We start from the raw sequence: 27,736 nt of genomic DNA, 5'->3' as shown, positions 1-27,736 counted from the left end.
ACTAAAGACGGGAAAGTAATCAGCAAACAGCTCGAACTAACGTACAAAAACAAAGAAGGCGTAATACACGTTTGAATATACGCACTAACACAGAGTTCGCAGAAAGTCCAAGTTAGCTCAGTGCATGTCACAATATTGTTGTTCCTTTTTTTGCAAAAATTATTCCGTGCTATGTTCCGAGAAAATGCAACCTTCAACGCGACTGCCATGTATCTGCACGAAATTGAACGGCAGTAGTTACCAGTTCTTTGCTTTTTTTCGTGCAGGTTCTTTGCGGCACTCACATTTTTGTTTTCTTCAACGATGCGAGCTTCAGTAAACACGTTCAATGAAATACTCTACCTAACTAGACGCATTATTAACGCCCTTGTAGCGTATTTACAGTTTGTATGACGTTATTGCAGAACGCGGAAGCCCTTCTTAGACCACTGGCTTCGTCGAGATCACACCGAGTGTCGGCATCTCTAGTTGTGTGCAGCGAGCAAATAGCTGTCGTGTGCCCTGCGACCATACAGCGGCAGCGCCGTGGCGGTAGCGCATTGCGCTGCTCTGTGGTCTTGGTTTCTCACATTAGGTTTCTCACATTAGGTTTCTCATATTAGGTCTTAGTTTCTCACATTAGGTCACATTAGGTTTCTCACATTTCTCACATTAGGCGTTCCACTCTAAATTGGGAACCAAGTATCCTGCAGTGCAATAACAGACCTGGAGATTATACCCGAGAACTGCAATCTAGGCCGAACATCCGATATCGCTATTTCGATCAAAGAAATCCATCGTCGATGGAAAAAGGCTAACACCGATACCCGCATCATTCAGGCCCTAAATAAATTTATCTTGTTTCTGGCTAAATGTTAGCTAATTATAGCTAGCTTTGCTTAACTTCCACTATTAACTTTTATACATACATGATCTAACGTATTGCGTGCAGAAGCAAAGCAAAAATAGATGACAGACAGACAGACAGACAGACAGACAGACAGACAGACAGACAGACAGACAAACAGACAGACAGACAGACAGACAGACAGACAGACAGACAGACAGACAGACAGACAGACAGACAGACAGATAGATAGACAGATAGATAGATAGATAGATAGATAGATAGATAGATAGATAGATAGACAGACAGACAGACAGACAGACAGACAGACAGACAGACAGACAGACAGACAGACAGACAGACAGACAGACAGACAGACAGACAGACAGACAGACAGACAGACAGACAGACAGACAGACAGACAGACAGACAGACAGACAGACAGACAGACAGACAGACAGACAGACAGACAGACAGATAGATAGATAGATAGATAGATAGATAGATAGATAGATAGATAGATAGATAGATAGATAGATAGATAGATAGATAGATAGATAGATAGATAGATAGATAGATAGATAGATAGATAGATAGATAGATAGATAGATAGATAGATAGATAGATAGATAGATAGATAGATAGATAGATAGATAGATAGATAGATAGATAGTACTTGAGATTCTTTAACGTGCACCCAAATGTTCAGCAAACGGCTGTATACAGAATTTTTGCCTCCATCTAAAATGCAGCCGCCGCAGCCAGAATTTGATCCCGCAACCTGCGGGTCAGCAGCCGATTACCTGAGCCGCTAGACCAGCGCGGCGGTGGATTTTGCGAAACGCGGAGTGAAGATAATCCCGTCAGCGCACGAAACGAAGTTTCAACACACCTGTCTAGTCCACACGTATTTTTTCACGTCGCACTCGGGTGATTCCGCGACTGCATTAGAGTTCAAAAAGTGCCTCGTTGCAACATGCAATGGCGCGCCTCGACAACATTTTTCGACACCCTCTTTTTTTTTTTTGCAATTTAGCGACGGAAGCACTAGAGGTGGCTAAATCACGTAGGTCACCGACCGTTAACAATTAACATACCAAAACAATGCTGTACCTCGTCAAGAGGTTGTATTTTAACGCAATGGCGTTAGAGGGCCGTAATGTGTTTTTTTTTCCGAAACAATATCCAAATATACAAAGAACGAGCGAGTGATTCTCGACCGGCATTTCTCGTCTTTTTTGCACAATTCGTGCGCCAACAGTCTGTTCGCGAGACATTATGATGAAAGAACCTCTACATTCATCCATATATGCGAAGAATATCAGTGGGCCATTGTCCCCTGCCATGCAGTCGCCCACCTTGTGTCAACGGACTATCGTACTCGATTAACCGATTTCCCTGTGTGTGTGTGTTTTCGCCCCGCCGCGATGGTCTAGTGGCTAAGGTACCCGGTTGCTCACCCGTAGGTCGCGGGATTAAATCCCGGCTCCGGCGGCTGCATTTCCGATGGAGGCGGAAATGTTGTAGGCCCGCATGCTCAAATTTGGGTGCACGTTGAAGAACCCCAGGTGGTCGAAATTTCCGGAGCCCTCCACTACGGCGTCTCTCATAATCATATGGTGGTTTCGGGCCGTTAAACCCCACAAATCAATCTATGTGTGTGTTTTCAACTGCGCAAGAAGAGACAATCACGTGCAGCAGAACAGTTCAATGTCACGACAGGCTCGAGGTTCACTGATTGATTGATACATGTGCTTTAACGTTCCAAACCATCCCATGGCTCGTTATTTAGTGACGACACTGTCCGCGTATTTCCGGAATAAAATGAGGGCAGGAAATGACGCCTTCAGGAAAAATAGCGAAGGCAAACAAAGCGACTGTATCGTTATTAAACTCGGATTGGTTTAGGGCCACTTTACAAACACCAATAATAGCGAAAGTTGGGCTAGTTGTTCATTCATACTTGGGAAGTAAAAACAGCGCAAAAATATAAACAAGGACAGAAAGAGAGACGCCACGGTGTCGTTTCTCCCTCAGTTCTTGTCTATATTTTTGCGCTGTATTTACTTCCCCAAGTTTAGAAACACCGTTGAGCCTTCCGTCATGGGAATCGGTTATAACACGAAACTAGAGCGTATGGGTATGGAAATAGAGGCGTCAAAGTATGTGACCGTGGCACAATGGATAACTTGCTTATGTCGCGGGCCGACTAGTCACTGGTTCGACTCCGATTGATGGAACTTTCTTTTCCTTGCTATCTGATTGCGTAACTTTTAAACGTTATTTCAGTGACGGAAATACGTGGCTGAAGTCTTGGTGGACCCCGGCATAAAATAATTTCGTGTTAAAAATTTTCAAACAGCATTTACCTTTGTTAGGCGGTTCGAACCATTTCGGCCACAGGCTTCTTGTGAGTCCAACGACGCGGCGTTATCCGCGTAGATAAGGGCGTCGATACTAAACGTCACCAAAAGACCCGTTGAAGGAAAGCCACGACGAATTAGCGGGTCTCGAAGAGATGGGAAAAGCAGCCGTGACCAAAGAAAAAAAAACTAAAGAAGCAAGCGACACTATTCTACAACGTCACGTGCGTCTCTCTCGGTCACAACACCCACTCGAGGTTGGTGGCCTTCCGACGAATCGTCCCGTCTGTCTGGCGTTTGAAGCCGAAAAGAAACACTGTCTACACCTGCCGAATCTACACTGGTTAAACTCAGATCCCGTACCTGAAGAAGATCCTCCTCCCGGTGCTATCAGCCTGCGAAGAAGGTGACGTCGACAGTACGTCGCACCTGCTTTTGTAAACAATCGAAAATCACGACGACGCTTTCGCCCCGGGAACTCCGGGTGTCTCTTTCGGTATCCGAAGCGCGAAACGGTGCCAGAATCGATTTCACGGGCTCAAACTGTCTCGGCTCGCGCTTGTGTGAAAGGGCGGCCCAGGGCTCACAACTGAAACTACATAGAATGTTTATCTTACATCTCCCGGCAGTCTCAGTCCGTCGTGCCGAGTGCAAAGTCCTCGCTGTCGTAGAGCTTTCGTTTTTCTTCGTGTACAAGCAGCGCTGAGACAGAGTAGTCACTTGCTTCTTGTATCTTACTCTGGTTATGTATATATTAACGAAACGCTTTGAAATGCGCACTTTGTTTTTTCGTGCATTCAGTGTTGAAAGGGGTGTTGTTTGAACACACTTCCCGTCACTGACGAGCACTATCACACGGGTGCAACAAATGGCATGACAACGTAGTTCACCGATCAACAGTCAGCCGACTTAAGTTTCAAATCACCACGCTTTTGTCTGTCTTTCTTTGCGAATTCCTCTCGAAATGCGGTCACACACTGTTCCATGCTCTTAGTTGAAACCAAGCAGAAATTGACAGCGCTCTCTTGCACAAAGGCGCGAGCACTGCATCGTCTAACACCAACCGTGGCCAAGATCAACAACCAACCGGCGTGCGTCGCTCATTGGCGTGTCCGTGATGAATGTTCGCACACAACGCCAGTTCTTCGCTAGTGTTCCTCGTTCAATCTCCGATATTCTTCGAAAGACCCGCTATTTAGTAGACACGCAAAACGTAGCGCCACTTCTTCACCGGCGATTTTCGAAACGGTTCTCTTTACAACACGATCAACACCACAAGGCCCGGTAGAAGAAGACACCGTTCTTTAGCTCAAGCCATGCCAGACCACCTGCCGTTCTTGCAGAGGCAACGCTGATAAAAGGCCTTCTTCGAGACCCCCACTGACCAAACGGTCTGAGGGCAGCCCGAACCACGCCAGTTGTCTGGCTGATCGGAAACTGAAGCGAGGTCTCCGAAGCGCCGGGGATAAACCACGTTCCCAGCGAGCGCCGTCCAACGGCCGCCGCCGCCAAGCACCACGACACACTCCTCCGAGGCTGAGAGCAGCAGCCTCACCATATCAACTCACACGCGAGCCGTTCTCCTGCTCTCCGCAAGGCGGCGCCACGCACCAGGCTACTACAGTGCGCCTGCGCGAGGATCCCCCTTTTCGCTTCACACGGGGCGCATCGTGGCACATCGCCTGCCGACGTTACTAGATGCGCCTGCCTCGCTTCGTAACGCCTTACCCGCCACCTCCTCGCGCCCGTCGTTCCGCTTCCCTACAGCGCTCGTAATTGCGCCGCTGTTCGAACTTTTCTCGTCACTTTTGCAGGTAACAACGCTGCGCAGACCCATTTACTCCTCACCGATTAAACGCTCGCAAACTTCTTGATGGCGAAGTACGAGAGTACGTGAGCCACTTATCTCGGCGCTAGATGAGGTGCCACCTCGGTGTTTTCTTAAGAAAATGAGCGATTAAAAAATTCGGCAGATCCCACTTACCTGGCAATCCACGTTATGCGAAGCACGCGGAAGCAAGGTGAATGTGTTGCAATTTTTTTTATTGAGTGACACGTCATGAAATGACGCTAAATTAATGTACAAATTTCGCACACACAGACATATGTTGAAGAGCGAATGTTTATATAACCAGTTGTTTGCACTTGTGCAACGATGCCAACTGGAACATGAGTACTAGCAATACCAGACGCTGATATGAAGCGCTGATGCTTGCAAGGATGCTGGCCTTGGGCACTGCTACATAAATCAACTTCAGCGCATGGCAACTAACCACATCTGACGTCAACCGGACGTGACAGCTGTATCAAAATAGTACATATGTAATGTTTATAAGATTGGGTAGGCAGCACTGAAACCCGTATTAACGTTTCACGAAGATTAGCATCTATTTGAAAAGTAGTTCCTTGACCTGGCGTAGGCTCTGTGGTAAAATGCTTCGTTGGCACCCAGAATGCTTGGGTTCGATTCCAGCTGGGACTCGTCGGGTCGACGCTACCGACGTCGGGTATTTCTTAACGCCCGCGCATTAAAATTGCCCATTTGTGTTCTCGTCGTTCCTGAGCAGATACCAAGTGTCAATCGCCTGTGGCGCATGTCGGCATACCAGCGGCACATACCCGCCCGTGGGTATGTGCCACTGTCTGGCGGGAAGTATTTGACGACATACGTGACCAGATTGTGACATTCATGTCTTGACAAGCGCGTCGTATTCGTCAAACCATCTTACCCTCTCATGCTAATTTTAGTTCACGCGCAAAGTAAATAGGGTGGCCACGAGAGCACCCAGACGTAAGCGGCTAGATAGATAGATAGATAGATAGATAGATAGATAGATAGATAGATAGATAGATAGATAGATAGATAGATAGATAGATAGATAGATAGATAGATAGATAGATAGATAGATAGATCACACATTTTTCCTCTACACTGCACTACAAGGTAGGCTTCTTCCATTGCATACAAGCTAGCGGTGCGGCACGCTTTACAGGCAAAGTAACGCGACTTAAAGGGCCACTCACCAGGTTTGACAATTTTGAGCTGACAAGCGCAATGCCTAGGCGAGACCTTCATGATCACGTCTGCCAAAATTTGCAACGCTACGCGCCGCGGAAATAGGTCGAATTTCAAGATGAACTCTGCTCCCCCTCACCACTGCCGGCACTCACCGAGAGAATGAGTGCATGACGTGCGCGTATGAATGGCCCTACGTACACGGCAATGCAGTGACGTTGGTCCTCTACGTAGACGACTCTGCTCCGACGTTGCAGACAGTGGCACGTGATATGGCGAAAATTATTAAACACGGTATGTGTAGTTTATGTAACTTGTTACTTTAGGAGATCAATGAAACTCTATATAAATAATGAGACACAATAAGGGAATGTGAGCGTCCTTTTTTCCATTTTTCTCCCGCGAATTGCAACCAAATGCGGGGCTAATGTGTCGGCGTTTCGCATGCGTTCGTGTCCCCGCGGTCAACGCATGGAGCCGACGACCACCGTGGAAAGCTCCTACGCACCCGTGCACTAATTGTTCTCATCTATTCTACCGCGTCTAAGCCAGTGTTTCCAAAAGATCCCGCAGAAACAGGCAGGCGGAAGACCACAAGATAACGCTGGTCAACAAAGCAACGCCACTCGCGTGCTCGGGTTGGACTTATTTGGGCACGTCATGCGCATGTCACCTTTTGGTCGGATGCCGGAGAGGGTGGGGAAGAGATTTGGCTTGCGAATGCTACACGGAGGAGCGGCGAGGGTTTCGAGCTCGCCTCCTCTCATCCTCGTTTCGCGCCGCTTCAAAAAACCTGTTTTCTCCTCTCGTGATGAACCTATTCAAAAAATTTTTGTGGCAAAATGTTCATCTGCAGACATCCAACAACTTCCACTGTCTACCTAAAATTTGGTATGGGGCCTGGTGAGTGGCCTTTTATAAGCCATGTTCTACAATGTGAATATCACCGGCAAGTGTGGTCCGGCAACCGGAACGTGTTTTACCGTAAACATGCTTCCTTACCTGAACGTACACCTGAGCTGCTTGATCTGAAGTGCGAGAACCGGTGACGCACTGTAATTCCGTGCTGCGGCGCCTCTTCCTGGATAAGAAAAACCAAACCTCGTATCTTTTTGCCGCGAAGAACAGTAGCGGGGCAAAGCGTTTTCGCGACAGCGCAGCATACAGAAGAGAAGTGTCGTACGAATAATCTTCGGGGCCGGTGTTCCATCGCCACCCTCGTTGTTTTTTTTATAAAGTAACTCGTCGAAAGAACACAACGTGACTCATCCGCTTTATCTGCCATACCCATCTGAGTGCTCTCGCCCTCCCCTTCTTTCTTCCTTTCATTCGCTTTCAGTCCGTTCACCCCTTTAGTTTTTCTCACAACTGACATCTCTTGGGCACGCCCCTCACCACCTCTGTTAATGACGGTCGAGGAGTCTTCGCCGACAAGAGACCGTGACTTACCGGCGCGTTTCCCTACCCCTCTACGCAGAGAGCCCCTCCTCCTCTTTCACACTCTCTCAACATGTGCCACAGTGTTGGCACTAAATCCACGCCACGTGCGGGAAACAAGAGCCGCATAGTGCGAGGCTATAGCTTGCCGGACACGCCATGCATTAATGAGAAGAACGTCAACCACTTCCACCTATCCGAGTCACCTCAAACGCGCGCAGGTGCGGACGGCCGTCGTCATGCATAAGAAATGAGCGCCGCCAACCTCGCGAGCTGTGCGCAAGATTGACGGCCGACGTGTCGCGACACACACACACACACACACACACAAAAACGTCACTCAGTGCGCAGGGAAAGCACCCGGGAAGAAAGGTCCGTCACCGTGACAGGTCACGACGAGGACGGCAGCTGTAGGGATGACAAGCGTTAGGACGACGCACGAATGCGTGAAAGCCAATAAGTCAGTCACGCATTCCAAACATTCGCATTTGTGTCCTTGTACTTCCGCTTTCTAATATCGAGAGCGATGTCGCCGCGATTCAGATACTATTGTGTTGTGTGTTACCTCTACTTGTCTTGTTGTGTGTTACCTATACTTGTCCCCCATCTGCGCTATTTCCACGAAGTATCAAGTACCAACTGGCCCTTCAAGCACCCTTCTTGCTACCTTAGCTTTCGTTTAGGCTTCCTTCTTACATGGGACAAGTATAGGTAACACGGCGATTACGTTGTGTGTTGCCTCTACTTCTCCCGTTTCTGCACTGTTTTCACGCCGAAAGCATAGATGCTTTGAGTGATCTATTCCCTATAAATGAACGTACTCTGCACGACCAGAGAATGCACATCCTGAAATATTTCGTCTCAACGTGACGCGTAAAGGAGACTGACCGCTTCTAATCACTCCATTACATCTCTATATTAGAGCAAAATTGTTATGGCCAAATTATGTGATGTGTCGTAGATAAAAAAGTATCGTTGTCATGAAGCGCCACAAGCTCTGTTTGTTTGCTTGCTTGATCCTCTTTTGTGGCTCTTACCCATTAAGGGGGATTGGCCAAGTAGCCGGCGATTATTGTAACTGAACAGTTCAGGAGCATGCAGGCTGGAGAAAGGTGATTACCTTGTTTTTAACAGGACGGAATCGTTGTGGCACATTGTAAAAAAATGATAGAAGAGAAATAATAGCTCTCTTTGTCCTGCTCTTCATCTCCGTCTGCCTCTTCTTCACTCCAAAAGGCATGATCCCCTTTCTTTGCCTAGCGACGAATGCAATAACTATGATGGGCGAGAAAACTTGCACACAGAGAGAGAGAGAGAGAGAGATAAAGAACGAGAGACAAATACAAATAGATAGAAATTGTTGTCAAAAAGTTTTTTTCGAAGGCAAGATTCGAACAAATGCACTCAAAATGTGAAAAGAAAGAAAACCACTCGGATATCTAGGCACTTTTTGTTTTTGATCATAGTATTCAAAAGAGTGGTATTTAATAGAATGCGTACCGTAAAAATAGCAGACACGGTATCGCACAGAGTTACAACGTTGCAGTTACATAGCAACGACCACCATTCGTGCCTTACTAAGAAACTCCGAGGCTAACTTAAAGTTCCATGTTCCAGGTCGAGTTAGGGTATCCAGGCATGCTAACAAAGCACAGCATAGCCTTGTATAGTTTTGTACAGCGGGGGGGGGGGGGGAGGTGCAAGGGTGAAAAGAAAGATGTGAGATTATTTTTGCTGAAAAATTTCTCTTCAACGAAGAGGCGTGGATGCTGTCTGTAAGTAAGAAAAAAAAGATAGCATCGGTCCAAAGAGGGATAGCAGAATAGAGCCAGCGTAAAAGGCTATTTGCTCACAACATAAAAGTTAGTTACTTTAAAGTACGGTCATTCAGTCTTGGTTCCCATTGATGAACGTTGACATGTGCGTAAGCGATTTTATTGTTTCTTCATTCAGACTCAATTTACTGGATTCTCTTTACTAAGAGGTTACACGCATTAAAGCAGCTGTCCACAAGAAACACAACATCACTGTCAAAGCCTTCCATGGCACGGACGGACGATTTCGGGCAGTGTCCTAAAATTCTTTCTTTTAAGGATGGGTGAATGCCGAGTCTATCTAACGATCCTGAAAATTATTTTCCAATTATTGTAATATTGTTCTCTTCTTTTTTCTTGGTGACATTTTTTTCTATCATCTACTTATTCCCCTTTCCCCTTAGGCAGCACAGGGTGGTCCACTGGACTGAGAACTGGCCAACCTCCTTATCCATCCATTCTTATCTTCCATCTGCTGTTCCTTACACGCAATAAATTAAGTTTGAAATCTCTTCTATATATTTGCTACAAGTCACCTAAATTTGTAGTATTTCCCGCAGTTACTTTCGTATTCAACGTCAAGAGAATTTCGGTAATATTCTGGTTCACGACGTCTCCGAAAGTCACATTTTCTTAGCGACGAGCCATATAAGACTTTCGCCCTGATAAAGTATACGTCTCGCTTTCTTACGCAACACTCTGTAAGGTCACGAGAAATAAAGAAGACAGAATAACTAGATGGACGTAGAGGAGCGTACAATAGGGAGACCACGAAGCCCTTGTTTCCATGGCGACCACTGGCCACATCCGCTTGCGTAAACACCGCCATCGCGTGGCCTCATTTATGGGGATTCCGCTGTTTCCGCCGCTATAATAAGAGTACAGCGGGCAATCAATTTCCGAGAATAGCCTATGTCGTGGCTTGCCCGACCAGAATAGCGCTCCGGATGCCTCAAATAGAAGGGAACTTCAGTATACGCGCTTTCCCTACGCACAGTGGTCGTTGAAGAACATCGTTTTCGCATGGGTAGACATCGTTGCACACAGGGGCACCTCGTGTTTTACAACGATAGCAGCGCCGAGTGGCACTTGTGTTTCTATTCCAAGCACTTCAGGTAAAGCGGTCACTATGTCAATTATACGAGTGTATACAGCGGAATTCATTGTATCCGCATGCATTTTGTGTCTGTTTTTGAGTTGTTTCATTGATATTGTTTAGTTGTGAATTTTAACGAGAGTGACCTCTAATTCTTAAAATGTGTTATGTAAACTTCTTATGCTATTTATGTTTGAATTTTGTGTTTACAATTTCAGGTTGCTTGAAACCAATGTATTGAATATATATATTGTTCGTCAGTGCTGATGTCTAAGCTTTGCACTGTCACGGACTGCGGAGGGACAAGGGCCTTTGTCAGGCTGTTCGCCTTTAGCCCTTTGCCCCTGCAGTGAGCTCTGTATCCGGCTTACTGTAAATAAAAATACTACTACTACTACTACTACTACTACTACTACTACTACTACTACTTACGGTTTTCCGAAAATTGACAAAAAGTATTTCAAAAATTCGGCTGCGGCTTAACTCGGTAATGCCTGGGTGTGCGTAGCGAGAGGTACGGTTAATGTTATTAGTTAGCTTGGTTCTCTGCACGGTTACGCTTCTCGAGGAATGCGGCTCATTTTACCTACGTTTCCACGTCCCTTTGCCTCCTCTTGGTTTGTTCCGACTATGAAGCCTGGTCTACTCGGCTCACTTTGCACATCTGCTGAGGAATCCCACCAAGGCGGCCTTTCTCGATATGATAATAAGTGATTTATTTTAGACACCGGGCGAGTGTTAGATGGCAAGGAAAAAGGCAGAACATCGTCTGCCTGACTAAGGCCTTGCCACCTATACACTGCTCCAACAGTGTAGCAGCATAGAACACAAGAGTATACATACAGTTTGTTCAATAGAGTAAACAACATAAATATGGTACACGGTAATGACAGAAGAAACTAACAACACGACTTCAAGAAACGAATTTTTTACATACGCTAATACAATTTGTAAAAACAAGAAAAAAAATCAGTGTATACAATGCAACACCAGCTTCTGCCCTGTTGCAATGCGATTTTGCCGGCCCCTCCTCTGAAGCCAGGCCAGAGGTGCCAGCTGCGGCGATTGCTAGGCAATGGCTCAGCTCCCAGTGCAGCCACCGGCCACAGCGAAACGGAGAGAACAAAGGACGATATAGCTCTAGTTACAAATAAGAGTGGTAAGGAGTCAACGGTGCTGCTGCCAATTACGAGTTATATTGAATACATGTGAAGTGAGATCGGAAGTCTATTTAACATGAGAGGCAGTCAACTGTGGCAATAATTAACGGAGGCTGTTGAAATTAGTTCCTTGAAAACTCGAGCAGAGAGAGGGTTTTCGTTTCGGCAGCAAGGACAGTTGCGGCACGCGGAGGGGCACACCTCGACTATACGCTCTGTTCTACGAGGCCCCCGAGATCCGCTTCGTTAGCGCAAAGAAACAAAATTAACCCAAGGCATACGCCAGGACCACAGAGGAAGAATGGCCTGGGCACAGGAACACCGCAGTGCAAATTACACAACCAGGCACATCAGTGACGGACTAGGCTCGCTTCCGAAAGTTTCGCTGAAGATTCCAATTCAATGCAATGCTATTTCGAACATTAAAAAGCAATGATGCTGTGGGGCATGACCGAAATTTGGGGACATTTGCAAGTTGCGCCATCTCTCATAGGAGACATCGGTGGCCTGCTGCACCTGAATGATTAAAATTGAATGACTTGAAATGAATTGAATGACTGACTCAATTGGCTAAAAAATCTTATCCAACGAAAAAGGCTAATTATCGCAAACCACCTCCTGTTCAACACAGCGGAGACTTAATTAAACTTTCTCTAAAAGTTACAGTGTCGCACTATAAACCGTGTGGCTTTCTGGAGCGTTTAAATATTTTACAATGGGGCTCCATGTGCTTCTAATGGACGGTGTTAAGTAGTCCTGAAGAGCCGCACGCTTTGTAATGCGATACTGAAGATTCACCAAACAATTGCAGTAGAACTCTGCCGAATAGATACTGGAGTTGTCTTTTTAATGACTCGTTTATTTGATAAGATATTATGTTTTTTGCCTATTTCCCATTTAGTTATGGCAGAACACCATTGTTGCCGCCGAAAGATGGCACTACGTACGCATGGTTAAAGCCCGCCATAGAGCATTGAACGCACCATGAAACCATCATAATCCCGGCTTGCTTGAAAAATTCACTTCTCATTCACAAGAAAAAATGGCAGCATATCCACGGAGTGAATGATGGAGAGTGGGGCGAAGCATCCGTCCGTCAATTCGTTCTTGCTTCCGTCCATCCATGCGGGCGTCCATGCGCGCGCCTGTTCGTCCGTCTCTGCTTTCGTCCATGCGTCCATCAATCAGTCCATGCAGCCATCCATGCGTCCGTCAATGCATCTGTCTGTGTGTCCGTTCGTCCACCTATTCAACACTCCAAGTACCACCATCTCGCATCTTTTCATCATATATTCCTCATATAGAAGCACCGCCAACCAGTGGACATTCTAAGGACTGAACGAGAGAAGGCACACGCACACTTTCTTACGGCTTGCGCTTCGTGTCTACTTCCCACCTTTAACCACCTCGATTTCATGGTATATACTAGTTCACTGATTTCATGGCACTTCGGGCCAACGCTCACTAAACCTTTCTAAAACCTAGGAGGTTACGCCCAGCGAGTATAACGTAGCAACCCTTTCTTTTCTTCTGTGCATTGTTGAACAATAAAAAATTTGCAGCGTGCGCGTTAACTAAAAGCCGAATTCTCCTGGCTCCCATTACCCCTAAGCAGCCATTGGCATGTACATGGAGCACTATCTTTTATAGTTCAACAACGCACAGAAGAAATCTCTCACCGGCACCACCTTGGAGGTCAAAATTTAACACTTGTTACACACTACTACTACTACGGCCACGAGGAACGAACGGGTGCCGCTATAAGGAGCTTCACCCCTAAAAGTTTGATGAACGAGTATGTGCCACAACGTTTGGACAAAACTTCCTACTCACCGCTACAGCGTGGCCATTAATTACCCTGATGGGTTATAGAACGAGTACAAAAAGAAAAAGAGAAGGAAGCACATAGACGGAACAAAGATACGGGAATTCAGAAGAAAGGACCACCAGAAAGGATACTGAAAACTGAAAGGACTTTTCAGTTTTTCCAGAAGAAAGGACCACCAGAAAGGATACATTTATAGCCATCTTATGGAGGTCTCTTCTTTTTTTTTACTCACAAATAACCAACATGTTAAAAGCAAATTATGCAGAGATTCACTTGCAATAATTTTTGTGCATTTTTTTATGTTGTGGCTGACGACGATGAAGAATTTCGGCGCAGGCATTTGTAATAGGTTCGAGCATAGGACGACCCACTCATTACGCAATTCGCGCTATTTGACACCTAATTGTTCCTTTGTGTTTCGAAAACGCTTTCTTTCTAAGAAGATTCCTTTCCTGAGAGGAAGCTTGCCTAGGATCAGTTTGCAACGAAGTTTCAAGCCCTGGTGTGGCTCTTTGGTGGAATACTGGGCTAGCACGTGGAAGATCCGGGTTTAAATCCTATTATATAACTAATATTTTTTGTTTAGTTATTCGATGTTCTTTTATGTCATGCGGTAGAGGGTACGGAAACCGGTGGCGGTGGCGGTTTCAGGTATCACCAATTTTCTTCTACGCTACACTACAAGGTTAGCTTCTTCCATTGCAGAAAAGCTAGCCGTGCGGCACGCTTTACAGGCAAAGTCACTCGAGTTAAAAGCCATGCTTGTATGTTGTGAATGCCGCTTGCAAGCTAGCTACTTCTACTGTACTCCATGTTAAGAAGAAGTGATGTAGAGATTCACTCTCGTTGCAGTGGAGGCTTGGGGGTGACTGTATCAGACCAGCGTAGGTAAAAATTATGTGGTGGAACCTGGCGTCGTATTCTCGTAATTGACATTTCCACCCTTCTAGAGAAGAACTGTCGATTTTTCTAAAGGTACTTAAGATGAGATAACTCAGATGTGACCAAAAAAGCGTTCTCAACGTTAGCCGACGTGGGAAAGTTTTCAAGTCATGCCATGGCGAAAAATGCTACCATCAGCAATACAAAAAGTGTGGGACCATTGCGTGATCCTACTGCAAGTGCATCTGAATTATCATTGAGGTTTCAATCTTGATAACCTGGTACCCTTACCAAGCGAATGAGGCGTAACTGTTTTACGGCAAAGGCATAAAACAGTTCTAAAGCATTCGACGTATTAGGTGCACTTAGTGGAGAACCCACAGACAGAGAGTCTGTAATAATGACAGCAACTGTTATGGATAGGGCCAATTTCCGTAATGCTAAGACAATTGCAAAGAATTCCGTTTGATAAATAGGTGTTCATTCAGGGAAACGAATTAGAAAATGCCATGAAAGATGAGCTGTCACTTATATTGTAAAAATGAGCATTTATCTATGTTCCTTTTCAGGCAACGTAGTTTGAAAACAAATTTTTCGGTACTTCCGATAACCAGATAGGGATGAAATTTTTCCCACACATTCCTGAACATGTTAACTGTAAGAGTATCTCCTTAAAAAATCAATATCGCCGATACAATTATTACAAACCTAAAGTAAGAAATTAGTATGGCCTTCAAATTGTAATAATTCTCAGATAACCATTTTTCTTGCCCATTAGGATGTCTTATGTGCACTTTCTTGATACTTTTTTCATAGTTAAGGCAGAGCTGTATGATCCAATAATGGCTAAAAACCATGAAAGTTTAGTGGCAGAAAAAGTTTGTTTAAAAAAGGTTAGACTTTACATATTGGCATAGCATAAAACTAAAACTGTGCACCTAAATATAAAACGAATTACATATTCTAAATCAGCATAAAAGCTTATGTATACAACAAAAACTTCATTGCCCTAGGATGCAAATTGACATAACTTTTTTTGGATCACATCCTCCTTTAGTACTAATAGTAACAAATAAAAGATAATATGTTTAATCAGATGTCTTGTAAGGCGATGCTCAATTTTCTCAATGAAAATTCTTACCCACACTCACAGCGCCAAGAGAGTGCTGGTAACCCTCTTTGCGGGAGTAAATGCCTGTCCCATACTCCATTCTATTTTCAGGAGCGCTGGGAACTCTCTGCTGCACAGAGTAGGCACACTCTCTCGACAGAGTTCTGGTACTTCGGCCGAACGAGAGTGAACAAGCTCCCTCACCAGAGTACAGTCGAGTGTCTGAAATAGAGCTCCTACACTCTCTGCGAGAGTTACGCCAGTTTCTCAAATCAGTTTACAACTTGTTCGGCCTAGAGTGAATCAACACCCTCCATGAGTAGACTCTTTCTTGCTGCTACGACCAGCATCAATCGCCAGCACGATCAGCACGATCTAACCAGCATCAATCAGCATCACAACCAGCACGATCTAACAGGAAATATGTTCAGATAGTTTGGAGCTTACGACACACGTACGGGACCGACTTCGACACAAACATTACACCCCTACACAAGGCAACACTGAAGATACACCACTTGCGTTACGGACAGCCACACGCGTAGCATGCGGTAAATATATCAATGATGTCTGGCTCTACTTCTAGTTCCGGTGGCGCAACTCCGGACCGCAACGTTCGTAGATAATGTCTCTGCCAGCACTGCTCAGAGATCGTCATAGCTGTATTTGTAAGCATCTAGCTACAGCTTGGACATAAGCGGCTTCACCACACTGAGCCGATATGAGAGAATGCCAGCTGATAACTGGAACTTAATGATGAAAAACGGCGTTCATTTGTACGTAGTTTTATATTAAAAGGCCGACGTGCCCACAGTGTTACATAGAGTTGCATAGATTGGGAACTTCCCCTGAATAGCAGAACATTCACAGCCTCTTTTACTCTGCCTTTAAGGAACAAGTAGAGAGAGAGGGAGGGAAGAAAAAATATCAGAAAGGTAGGGAGGTTAACTAGACTAAGTCCAGTTTGCTACCCTACACGGGGGAGAGGAGAACGAGAGAGAAAAAGAGAGAGGAGGAGGAGATACAGATTGCACATAACACGCTCACCGCACACACAGCTCACGTTTCACAGGCGGTTTCACAGTGGCGATGCCCTAGAAAATTGTAAAAGAGCTCGTGTGGCTTTCTGTGTAGAAGTACGTGAAGGCCACGCTCCCAAGATCTTTTCCAGAGTAAAGGGCTGACTCATCCATCTGTGATAACTGCCATTGTGTAGAAACGCTCGACCATGTCCTGTGCCATTGTCCAAACTTTGAAGAAGATCGCCGGACTCTCCAGTGTGCCTTAAGGAAGGAAAGAGTAAGTTCTGCTGCTAACTACACCCCCCTCTTCCATGGAGTTAAAGAGCTCTGGGAAGAGTTATATAGTTACTCTGCTACTACAGTACTTGCTCTACTTCTATGAGCGCGAGTGAGTTCCTTCAGATGGTAATTATGCTCTCCTAAATATTTGATTAAGCATAAAACAAAAATAATGTTACTTTCAATATGAAATATTCAGCAACGTACATTTCATCGTGTCGTGATAAAGTTTGTCAGCTAATTTGTAAAGCCAGGGCTAGCTGGCGCTCTGTGTATAGGTCACGGCTGAAGGAGCATGTCTATGTTGTTCAGCAGGAAAATGGTATGATTTTTCTGCTGTTCAACATTCATTTTTTTTTGTGGTGGCAACTTCATGAATTGCAACGTGAATATGTAGTTAAACAATACTACCGGAACTTCACACGTGTTGCCGTGGAACAACAGGCAAGAGGAGATCCCGCGCAAGCATAATTAGCCCCCCCCCCCCCGGCGGCTCCCCAATAGCGGTTCCGAATACGGAAAACGTTCGCTAAATACGCGCTATCGCCTCGTTTCTACCGACTGCCCCGATGTACTCGTACCGCTTTACGATCACTCGAATTTCCGGAGCTGCCGTGACATCGATGCTGGTACCGCTGCGTTAAGCCTTGTTCGAACAGAACACGAACGTCTTTCGCTGGTGCCCGGGCGACGAGTTTATCTTTACGAGCCGTAATAACCGGTTTCATTTCCCGCCAGAAGCCATAAATGGCATCCCGAACGCAACAAGTTAGAAATAAGCTTTCTTGTAAACAAATAACGAGCCGAGTGGCTAACAAAGTGAAACATGTACAGTGAGCCAGCCCGAAGCCTCGCTATGGGGCTGATGCTCGGCGAGGGGCAGAAATGGTAGACGTCGGATGATGTGCAGGAGAACGATACGACCCGGTCTAGCGGCTCGAGACTCGAAGTTACGATGCAATCTCGTAAACGCCGTAAAAGTAAGCACACATTGACTGCTTTGTGTATGAAACAAGAAGCAATAAAAAGAGCAAAGTCGCTTAGTACGTCATTGCCCCATATGTCGTTGCTAGCGTGGTGGGAACCACTCCTCGGAAGTTTCTTTTACGAGCCCCCATTACGTCAGAGATGGCCGTGGCCTTCAATTGTGCTGCCCGTTGACATCAGTAAGCCTTCAATATAGAAGTATTGCGCTCGTAAATCCTGCATAGGCCCACTGCAAAGCTTCGCGGCGTCACATTTGATAATTACATCAGAACACAACGTCATGGAGGTGGAGTTCAACATAATGTTTGCTTCCCATATTGCCTAGCATGAGCACGCATGTTGCTCATCTAAATGCATACCTTTATTTCGTTTTATGCAGTGGGTTTGCGATTTTAGAGCGAACGCATACAGCTTCATTGAATCAGTCAATGTACGCGAATACCAGGACAGGAACCAGCCAGTGAGATGGCAGAGCTCTCCATCCTCTCTTTCAGATCGTTCTGCAGTACGAGATGAAGTAGCTGACTGGGCTAGTTTGTTGTTTGTACTGAAGGTTAACAGCGCAAAAAAAAACACGGTCACGGATGGGAAACACACAAGACAAGCGCTTGTCGTGTGTGTTTCCTGTTCGTGGCCATGTTTTTTTTACTATACTTCCCGGACTATGCATGCACCCTGTAACGCAAGGTACAGGGCGGCCGAAATAACTCGAGTGTCCCCCCTCCACCCTGGACGAACAGAGCGTACAAGGAAATCTAGAAAACCAGTAGGAGGCGTTGCTGACGTCGGGAAACCCTGAAGCCTAGCTCTGGCTGGTGGGAAGGGCTCATGCATCTGCAGCTAGCCATGGCTACCTGGAATTAGAAAGTCACCCACCTCTGGGCGAAGAGAACACGCGCCTGGTTGTAAATAAAGTTTAATTCTCACTCTTCTTTCACACTGTTAACCTTATGTACGTAGTACGCCTCCGTAAATGGTGTTCAGTGCCTCACGGCACGGTCGACTGGCCGTGGGACTCTCTTCCGCATACCCTACGCCCCTAATCGTGTTCTGGCAAACTTCTGGTGAACTTGAACTTAAAACGGTCGAGCCATCGCGTAATATACTCCCAACACTAATACCACGAGCCAACTACATATAGCCCGCTGATGCGTACAGTTACGCCCCATATGAGTTGCAACATGTCTGTGCTCAAAGTGGTACTGCCACTAGGAAGCGGCACTCACCTAACCAAAACTAATGAAATCAACACATTTTCAGTTACTGCTGTTCTATAAAGCAATTCAGCACTTGTCAATGCCACTGTTCATGTTTGAGGCCAAGTCATCTAAGAACCACATGTTGCAACTCATATTAAGCGTGACTGTGCGTGTCTTCTTTCACTCGCCTATTCATAAGCGAATGGCCTGAGGCGCACATCCCGATTGTGTCAAAGGCCGGTCCCAAATGAATATGTCAAGACACTAGTTTTTTATTGCTATATCGAATATGTGGACCCTCTCTAAGGGTTCTCCCCGTTGCTGTAGCCGTCATTTTTTGTGTAAAGTCCAAATCAAAGACATGTTCCCGCGCATCGTGCGTTCTACCCGCAGGTAAATGCGCGCGAGCTCGTGCGGCGAAAAAGGCTGAAGCAGGTATCAAACAAGCCGGCGCATTTCAGTCGCCCGCAGTTCGCATGCGGTAACATTCCCCGTGAGTTGGACATGCCGTCAAATGCTGCTCAAGCAAAAATGAAACTCCCCGCCCATATTGAACGAGCATGAAAGAGCGCTGGTAAAGGGAGGAGAGAGAAGGGGTGGAAATAGATCACTTGAACAGCACATGTGAATGTGACTACGAGGGCGCGGTCGCGATTACTGTTGCCCGCGCTATCTCGACAGGCGTCAGCGGTTGGCTCGTATAACCTCGGCTCCGCTGACGTATGTCCGTCACGGATATGACGTAGTAAAATGTGTATCAATAGATTGCTAAAAAAACGAGATGGAACAGTTCCACGGCGGGGCGTCGATACGAGCGCTACTTTCCAGCGCGCAATGCAAGCCACTATGCCACAAAGTGTACACTGTCAGGCTTGCGAACGGCAAGCCAATTATATACACGATATACCGTTGGTGGTCCTCAGAGCTCCTCAACAACGTCGCGTTTTCGTCATCAGCTGCTAGCTGGCGGGCTTCACGGCCTCACGTAGGGCGCCACTCACGTTTCCTTGAGCGCGTGCCTCCACGGGGCATAGTTTCTCGTACTGCGCGCGGACTTATCAGATCAGACTCGTGATTTAGGACTAGTTAACGCTGCTGCGCCCACGTTAACGGAAGGAGCAGGCTCCTCACATACGATGAAGTAAGAACTGTGACATATCTGATCGCACTCATCTTGCGTATACTTGTGCGTCAGTTTCGTACGTACGTCCTTCTGTATCAGCAGCGTGCTTTAAAGTGTCGAGCTGAGATCCGCACTCGTGCTGTGTATGCTCATTTCGTGCGTGCTTTCTGTGTGAAGTGAGCACTGCAAGTTTCGTGCCACTTGCCGTTCTTCGCGTGACATATGCAATTTGTTGTTGTAGCACTACCTCCGAAACGAAGTAAAATAAACACTCAACTATGTCGCTGAAAACGCATCTCACTTTCGTGTTATACCGATTTATAAAAAGAAGGATCACCCTTGTCTTTTTTGTTTTCGTTTCTTTGCGGTTAACGTTCCTGCCATTCCCCATCTCCTTCATTCCTTCTGTTTCCTTTCTCTACTCACTACTGTTACACTATCTATCTATCTATCTATCTATCTATCTATCTATCTATCTATCTATCTATCTATCCATCAATCTATATATTCATCCACCTATCTATCGATTGATCTATCCATCTACCCATCTATCTATCTATCCATCTATCTATCTATCCATCTATCTATCCATCGATCGATCTATTCATCCATTTATCTATCCATCTATCCATCGATCGATCTATCCATCTATCAATTCATCTATCCATCAAGCTATCTATCCATCTATCTATCTATCTATCTATCTATCTATCTATCTATCTATCTATCTATTCCCGAAACACCTTCCTCCTTCATGACAAATAAGAGCATGAACGAAATCTCCTGCGGTTGACCTTGAGGCATCGACGTGGCTTCAAATTAAAGCTGTTTTCGCCCCTGCACCTCAAGAGTTCACCGCTCTCCCTTTCCACACATCTTGCAACGCGCATAATCTGGCGCACTTCTTAATTGCATCTAACGGCGATCGCTTTCACACCGTGCCACGAACGAAGCCCGTTGAAGCGTTGTTATTACGTGGCGGGCGGCCTTCGTCGAAGCCATCGCTCACCCGAGTGCGTTCAATCGAGGGGATCCCTTAACGAGATTACCCCTCGTTGCCGTCTTAAGCAATATATCTAGACCGAATGTACAAAAAACAAAGAAAAGTGTGTTTAACAATAATTCCTTAAAAACTTCATGTGATGCCATTGAATCTGGCTAGGAGGAAGACTGCAAACCATGAACTTTTGAGAAATTTAATAATCCTAATTTTTTTTAGTTTGTTGGAGCGATTCACCCCAGAAAGCGTTCTAGAAAAGCCGTTAAGAAATTAGGCGCGCAAAGAAGGGCCCGAAAACGCATAGAGTATGTTCATTAGGGAAAGGCAGAAGAAGTAGTGTCGAAATTAACGAGCCTTGGCAGAGGCAGCGAATGCCTTGTATGCAGCAATCACTGTAGTGTTTGCTGGTATCTCAGTCAACGTTCCATGTTAGCTCAGTGGACAGAGAGAGATGGGGAAGACGGCACAAGAGGAAAAAGGACAGGTAGGAAGCTGCCCAGCAATGTTAATAGTTGGGCAAGTTGGAACAAGGCATTCGTAATGGTACTCCTTCATGAAACACGTGTGAGGAATTTCCGAATAAGTTTTCATCGGAAGAATGCGCTGCGTCTTTGTCCTCTCGTCTGTCCTCTGTGTATAGTGTTTGCGCTCAGTACATTATAAAAGCAGGAAAATTCCCGCCCGGTTCACTACCCTGCACTGAGGTCAAAGAACCAATGGGCGACAAGGGAGATGAAATAGGATAGAGAAAGAGGAAAAAAGCACTCACCACTAGCGCGCACTTTTGGAGCTGCATATCAAGTCTACGAGGGGTCGCAGAGTCTTGTGGACCTTAATTCCACCAGGAGAATCTTCAGAAGTCGGCATTTTTGTACCAAGGTTCTGTGCGTCTATGCTGCAGAACTAAATGTAAAGAGAATGATTCCACATTGCTGGCGAGCATGCAAAAGAACGCCGAAAAACGAGACCGGACAACCGCTAGCGATTATCTTGTCTTATTCTTTGGTGTCACTGTGCATGTTCGCTAGTAGTACGGAAGCATTTAGTCAATACCGACGAGCCCAATCAAATGCCTTAACGCCGAGAGAGAGAGAGAGAGAGAGAGAGAGAGAGAGAAAACGTATGAATGAAATGCAGGGAATAGCCAATAGCTTACTTTACTTTTGAAACGAAAAATGATGGCGGAAACAAATAATGTACATAGTCGATGTTCATCGTCGTTATAACGTTACTGAGCTCTACGTCACAGACAGTGCCCAGAGCAGCCACCTTCAGCAGTGACAGCAGCGCTTTATAGCGATGTTCCCTATGTTTAGGCAGTGGTAGATAGCGTACGTCGACAAGGCAACACGCAGCAGGGACACGTAGTACAAACATTTTGCCCTAACATTTTTTTTTTGCTGCAATGTGTTGTTGGAGGCCTGTTAGTCATAACACGACACATCGTTCGCTGCAGCGTGCGACAGATAATTGACTATAGGCTCCTCATTACTGATGGGTGTCAGTTTCAGTTTGACAGAGCTCCCAAAAAGACCAGCCACCAGGTGCAACTATAACCAACTAGCGTGTGAGAATTTCAATCACGTCAGCACACAGATCTTTGACGCGCTTCTTCATGGTCCGCATCTGTAAGTAATTTCGAACTGAAAACGGAACAGTAGTGTCCCCAAGTGCCAAACTTTGAGCGTGTGCGCCGCGGCCACTGGCTCACGATCAGCTGCCGAGTATAATAGTCTGCCGGTGCAAACGGGACAAAAGAAAAGTGGTGGCTATGACGTCATCATAACATGTTGCGTTGCGGTAAGCAAGGGGGGGGGGGGGGGTATCTAGGTTCACCTATGAGGGTGTCAATAGCGCGAAGGCAGTCGATCACTCACGCAAACTTAAAAGTCAATTTAAAATACCCAGCTATATTCGCTGTTGATATTTTGCAGACGATATATGCATGTTCACAGCAATCCATCCCGCAGACTCTCTCGTCAGCGAAATTTTGAGGCGGTGACCAATTAAGAAAATCGCAAGTAACCAAACCTCGAATTCATTGTTATTGTCGTTTTAACTTCAAATTTTCGCATACTAATAAAAACCGTTGGAAACATAACACGACATTTCGTTCGTTCCAGAACAGAAATGGAACATAACTTCTGATGAATGCACGAAACTGGAACCGAAACAAAAAAGATTTCCTTCCGACACTCTAACCTTGCCGTATGAGAAGGACATTTACTACAGGAGCATCTACAGCTCAGAAGATATGCCGCCTTAGTCCCGTATTAGCCCTGCAAAGTGGACACGAAAACTCTCTTACACTCTTGTGTCCCTATCCGGGAAACTATCGCGTCCGCAATTGTCGACCGAGCGCGGGTGCACTGGTGCGTGTGAATCGGTGGGGCGCACCGAAAGCTAAGAGGCAGCCAGCACAGACAGCGTGGAAAAACAACACCATCGATGCAGAGGGACGAAACAGAAAAACTTGACACTTTCCCGCGTATAGCGTTAAATTACTCCCGACTCCGCTTCGCCTCGCCAAGGGAGGCCCAGCCAAATCTACTTATGGCAAGAAGCGGCCGGGCCCACCGCTTCCGAGGCATTTGCCGGCATTAGCGGCTCGGCCGGTTTTCCGGTATGCTTCTCGCCGTCTCTGGCTAACGTTCATCTCCCATATGAGCGAGCCGCCTGGACAGCGTTTTCTCTTAGTCGGTGCCGCTTCCCTTTTTTGCGAGATCGCCAACGCACCATCTCAGGGGGGGCATTGACGACATGTACCCGACAGGGAAGTATATACACGCGCCGGGCGGAAATGAAGGCAGGCTAGGCTTGTTCCGGTTCGCCGCGGATCCGTCCACCACTGTTCGGGAAGCGGAACGACGCGACGCCCTGCAAATAAGGCCTAAGCGCCACGAAGATATCCGCTCGGCTTGGGACCAACAACGTCTTGACGCCGACGCTGGCTCGTCACATTCCTTCGTGGTGCGTGATGGTTTGAAGACGCGCGATGAAACAACCCACGGAAAGAAAACCTCGGTGATTGAACTTGAAACACGTTTGCTATTATAGCGGTCGTGCGGTCATGAAGCTGGAGCGTGTGTGCGTGTGGAAAATTACGTCGGGTTGAGGAAACGTACTTTCCATTATGCTATACTGAGAACTTCGTGCTTCCGGGAACAATGAATTGAAACCATTTCATTAAATATACAACTTTCACTCTGAAAGTTCTATTGGCCTCGGGGACATACCGTGGCGCCACCTACGTGATGACGTCACTCATAGGATGCCGGGTTATGCTCTCTGCTATAGAACACCGCGTTTCCTGCGCTTTTGCTGTGAACGCCGTACGCGCTTCCCTTTATTTTGAAGCACGATCGATTGATTTATATGCGGAGTTTAACGTCCCAAAACCACCGTATATGATTACGAGAGACGCCGTAGTGGAGGGCTCCGGAAATTTCGACCACCTGGGTTTCTTTAACGTGCACCTAAACCTGAGTACATGGGCCTACAACATTTCCGCCTCCTTCGGAAATGCAGCCGCCACAGCCGGCATTTGATTTCGCGACCTGCGGGTCAGCAACCGAGTACCTTAGCCACTAGACCACCGCGGCGGGGCTGTTTTGAAGCTCAGTGCTTAAAGAAGCGGTAAGAGCTGATAATACGGGCAAGCAAACTACAAATCGGTGCCCCCGGTGGCGCTCTCGTGTCTGATTTGCATCGTAAAATCGCGTCTAAGAACTGGTGCACACATGGGAGACGATGTAAGTGGTGTCGCAAAAGCATCGCTACAGTATTCTACAACTACTATCCTATCAGTGACGTCGAAATTAATTTGTTCCTCTCTCTCTCTCTCTCTCTCTCTCTCTCTCTACGATGTCAAAACGATCGCAGCGCTGGCCTCTCTAGTAGAAACCCTCGCTGCCAATAGTGACGATGTTCGTCTGGGTGTCTCGAACGATGACGTATACATCGAGCTGACGTCTTCGAGTGCAAGATCTGACCACAAGGCGGCGGACGATAGTCCGTTAGAGTGATAACGTCGCAGTACCGAACCGCCACACTTCGAGAGATATCCGAAAACACGGCTCGACTTTGCAAAGAGAAGAAATCGAATAGAAAAAGCTCATTAATAAAGAGCGTCAGAGTGCGTCTTCATCCAAAACTGCTCCTCCCAAAGGCTGAATCCTTCATTTACACTAAGAGGTCGGGGTGAATAGGGAGGCCTGTTTGAAAACGTAAAAAGTACAGTCGGGAAAAATTATTGATGGATCCCGGTGTGGCTTTCATCGCGGTATAGTCATAGCGGCTCCAAGAATAGGGAGTAATTGATGGACTGTCCGGTCGACTGAGGAAACCAGGTCGAGCTTTCTGCGAAAGATTTATGTTACCTATATAACTATAGGCCGGCAAGTCATGGATGCAGGGTCGTTTAGGTTTTGACCAGTTTAACTGACTACGCGCTGATCGTTTTCGTGTAGCGGTGGCATTCTTTGAAAGGAGCCGCAGTAGATACGAGGTCGTTGCACTCTGCTATTGATCGCGACGAAGTGGTTTCGCTGTTATTATTAATAGCGAACCATTTTTTATAATGGAAGTCAGGAATGGTTTCGGTCAGCATCTAAAACCCCATTTTCTGACCTGATATAGAGGAAGTTAAAAAAATCATGCAAAAGACAAAGGGCAGTGACCTACATCCCATGTGAGGCATAAATAACCAGCCCCCACCTTACCACGCCTACCCTTTTCAATGAGAAAGAAAAACTTTCACTTTGATGTTGTTACAAACAAATTTATTCCCCTTGTCCCCTTATCGTTAATCTCGTACACCTCACACGAGGTACCTCTAATAAGACCCTCTTTTAATTAAAGACACAGTAAATTACAACTTCTGCGTGATTCCCTACCGTGTAAGTTGCTACCCTTATTTCCTACGCCTGGCCTTCTGTCTCGTATACGCTGCTCTTGAGAAGGCAAGAGTCCCAAGAGAAGCATTCCACTCATCCAGCGGGGCCCTCAAAAGTGGAGAAGCTGAGTTGTCTTCAATTAAAGGCTCCGTCGTCCAAAAAGCTATAAGCATGCAAGGCGCGCTAACAAGAGAAGGGATACAGACAATGTAAACAACGCCTCCTTTACCATCGCTCATGTCGTTTTCCATACACCCAAGACATTCTACCATGAATCCCTGTCCACCAATACCTCGACTTTCTATTATTCTAAGGCACCAGTGGACGAGTAAAATGTGTGATTTTGTGTTAAAATAATCGCCATTCTCCATCATTCTCTCTCTCATTCCTTCAGCTCCTTTCTCTTTAGGCCTTCATGTCTACACTCTTTCTGCATCTCTTCTTCTGCTTCAAATAAACATTATTTAGGTCAAAGACCCTAACAACCCAACTCCGTCAGTTTTAGTGTAAACTATAACTGCTACAATGGTCTAGTCGTAATCGTGTTAGACTCCTGACCCGAAGATCACCGCATCGAATCCAGGCCACAGCTGCCGCGTTAACTTGGGGAAAAAATGTTTGAGACCGGTGTTTTTATATTAATGTGCACGTCAAACAACATCAGTTGGTCTGCATTTCTGCAGTTCACTACGGCCTCCCTCATAATCATATCGTGGTGTTGTGATATATCTTGGTTCTTGGACGACATCTATTGTAATCGGGGTAAACTATGACAACCGCTTACCTTGAGAAGCGTAGAAACGCACCCCTGCTTGAGGCCAAGGAAACACTGACGAAAGTGTCGCCCGAACCACACATCTGCTCAGGCCTGCTTCAAGCGATGTCTACGGCAGCGGTGGGTGCCGTTATCGTACCCGAGCATCGCTGGCTTGTTGCGAGCTCAAACCTGGTCTGCGCATGCGCCGCTCCTCCTAGGAGAAGCAGCTGCCCGCGGATTGCTGCGTCATGCTTTCTGCCCATTCTGCATTACCGTAGACACAGATGTTAGAGCGTATTGGCTCTGAGTGTCACAAAAAAATCTGTATTGTTGTGCCAGGCGACGCCGGCAAGTTCGAAACAGGGTGGAACGCACGAAAAGAGTGCATTCAGCCTCACCCTTAAAGGGCCACTCACCAGGCTCCCAAAATAGAAAAAAAGAGCGCAATATTCTTTCCTGGTATTTCTCGTCATTTTTGGTGCACTACTGTGATGTAGACAGTATAGTTCTCATGACGTCTACAGCGTACACGCTCTCGATTCGTTGATGTACGCGAAATAGCACATGCGATTTGTCTCCTGCACTGCTTTGCCATGCAGGAGACAAATAATGCGTTCTTTTTTTTTCCTCTTGCATGAACATCGTGCTCAATCAGCCGATCTAACTTCATTTTGTGTGTTTACAACTGTGCAAGCGGTGATAACAGCGTGCAGCCGAGAAGCGCGCAATCCTGATAGGCTCGAGCGCTTAGTGCTGATATTGTTAACGTGCATTCAAGAACTAAGGGGCGAGGAGGATGCATCTTGCGTATGAAGGAGAGGAGAAAACCACATCCTTGTCTTTAAACGTGAGGTAGGGAGTGACCCTTTAAAAAACCGCAGCATATCCTCGGAGTGAATGAGGATGAGTGGCGTGAAGCATTCGTCTGTCTGTCTGTCTGT

At 46.3% G+C, this 27,736-nt stretch overlaps 1 long non-coding RNA gene across 1 annotated transcript in view; it reads right to left on the bottom strand.

The window, feature by feature from the left end:
* The window catches only part of LOC142774697 (uncharacterized), a 130,940-nt gene extending 126,260 nt beyond the window's left edge, over window positions 1–4,680 (bottom strand). The window contains exon 1 of the long non-coding RNA XR_012886510.1: window positions 3,196–4,680. This is a non-coding gene — a long non-coding RNA (uncharacterized LOC142774697). The remainder of the gene's footprint in view (window positions 1–3,195) is intronic.
* Between the last annotated feature and the right edge of the window lie 23,056 nt (window positions 4,681–27,736).

Source organism: Rhipicephalus microplus, chromosome 10 (assembly GCF_043290135.1).
Source record: "Rhipicephalus microplus isolate Deutch F79 chromosome 10, USDA_Rmic, whole genome shotgun sequence".
NCBI classification, from domain to species: Eukaryota; Metazoa; Arthropoda; class Arachnida; order Ixodida; family Ixodidae; genus Rhipicephalus; species Rhipicephalus microplus.
The sequence above is the reverse complement of the archived record's forward strand: the minus strand, read 5'-3'. Positions and strand labels throughout refer to the sequence as shown.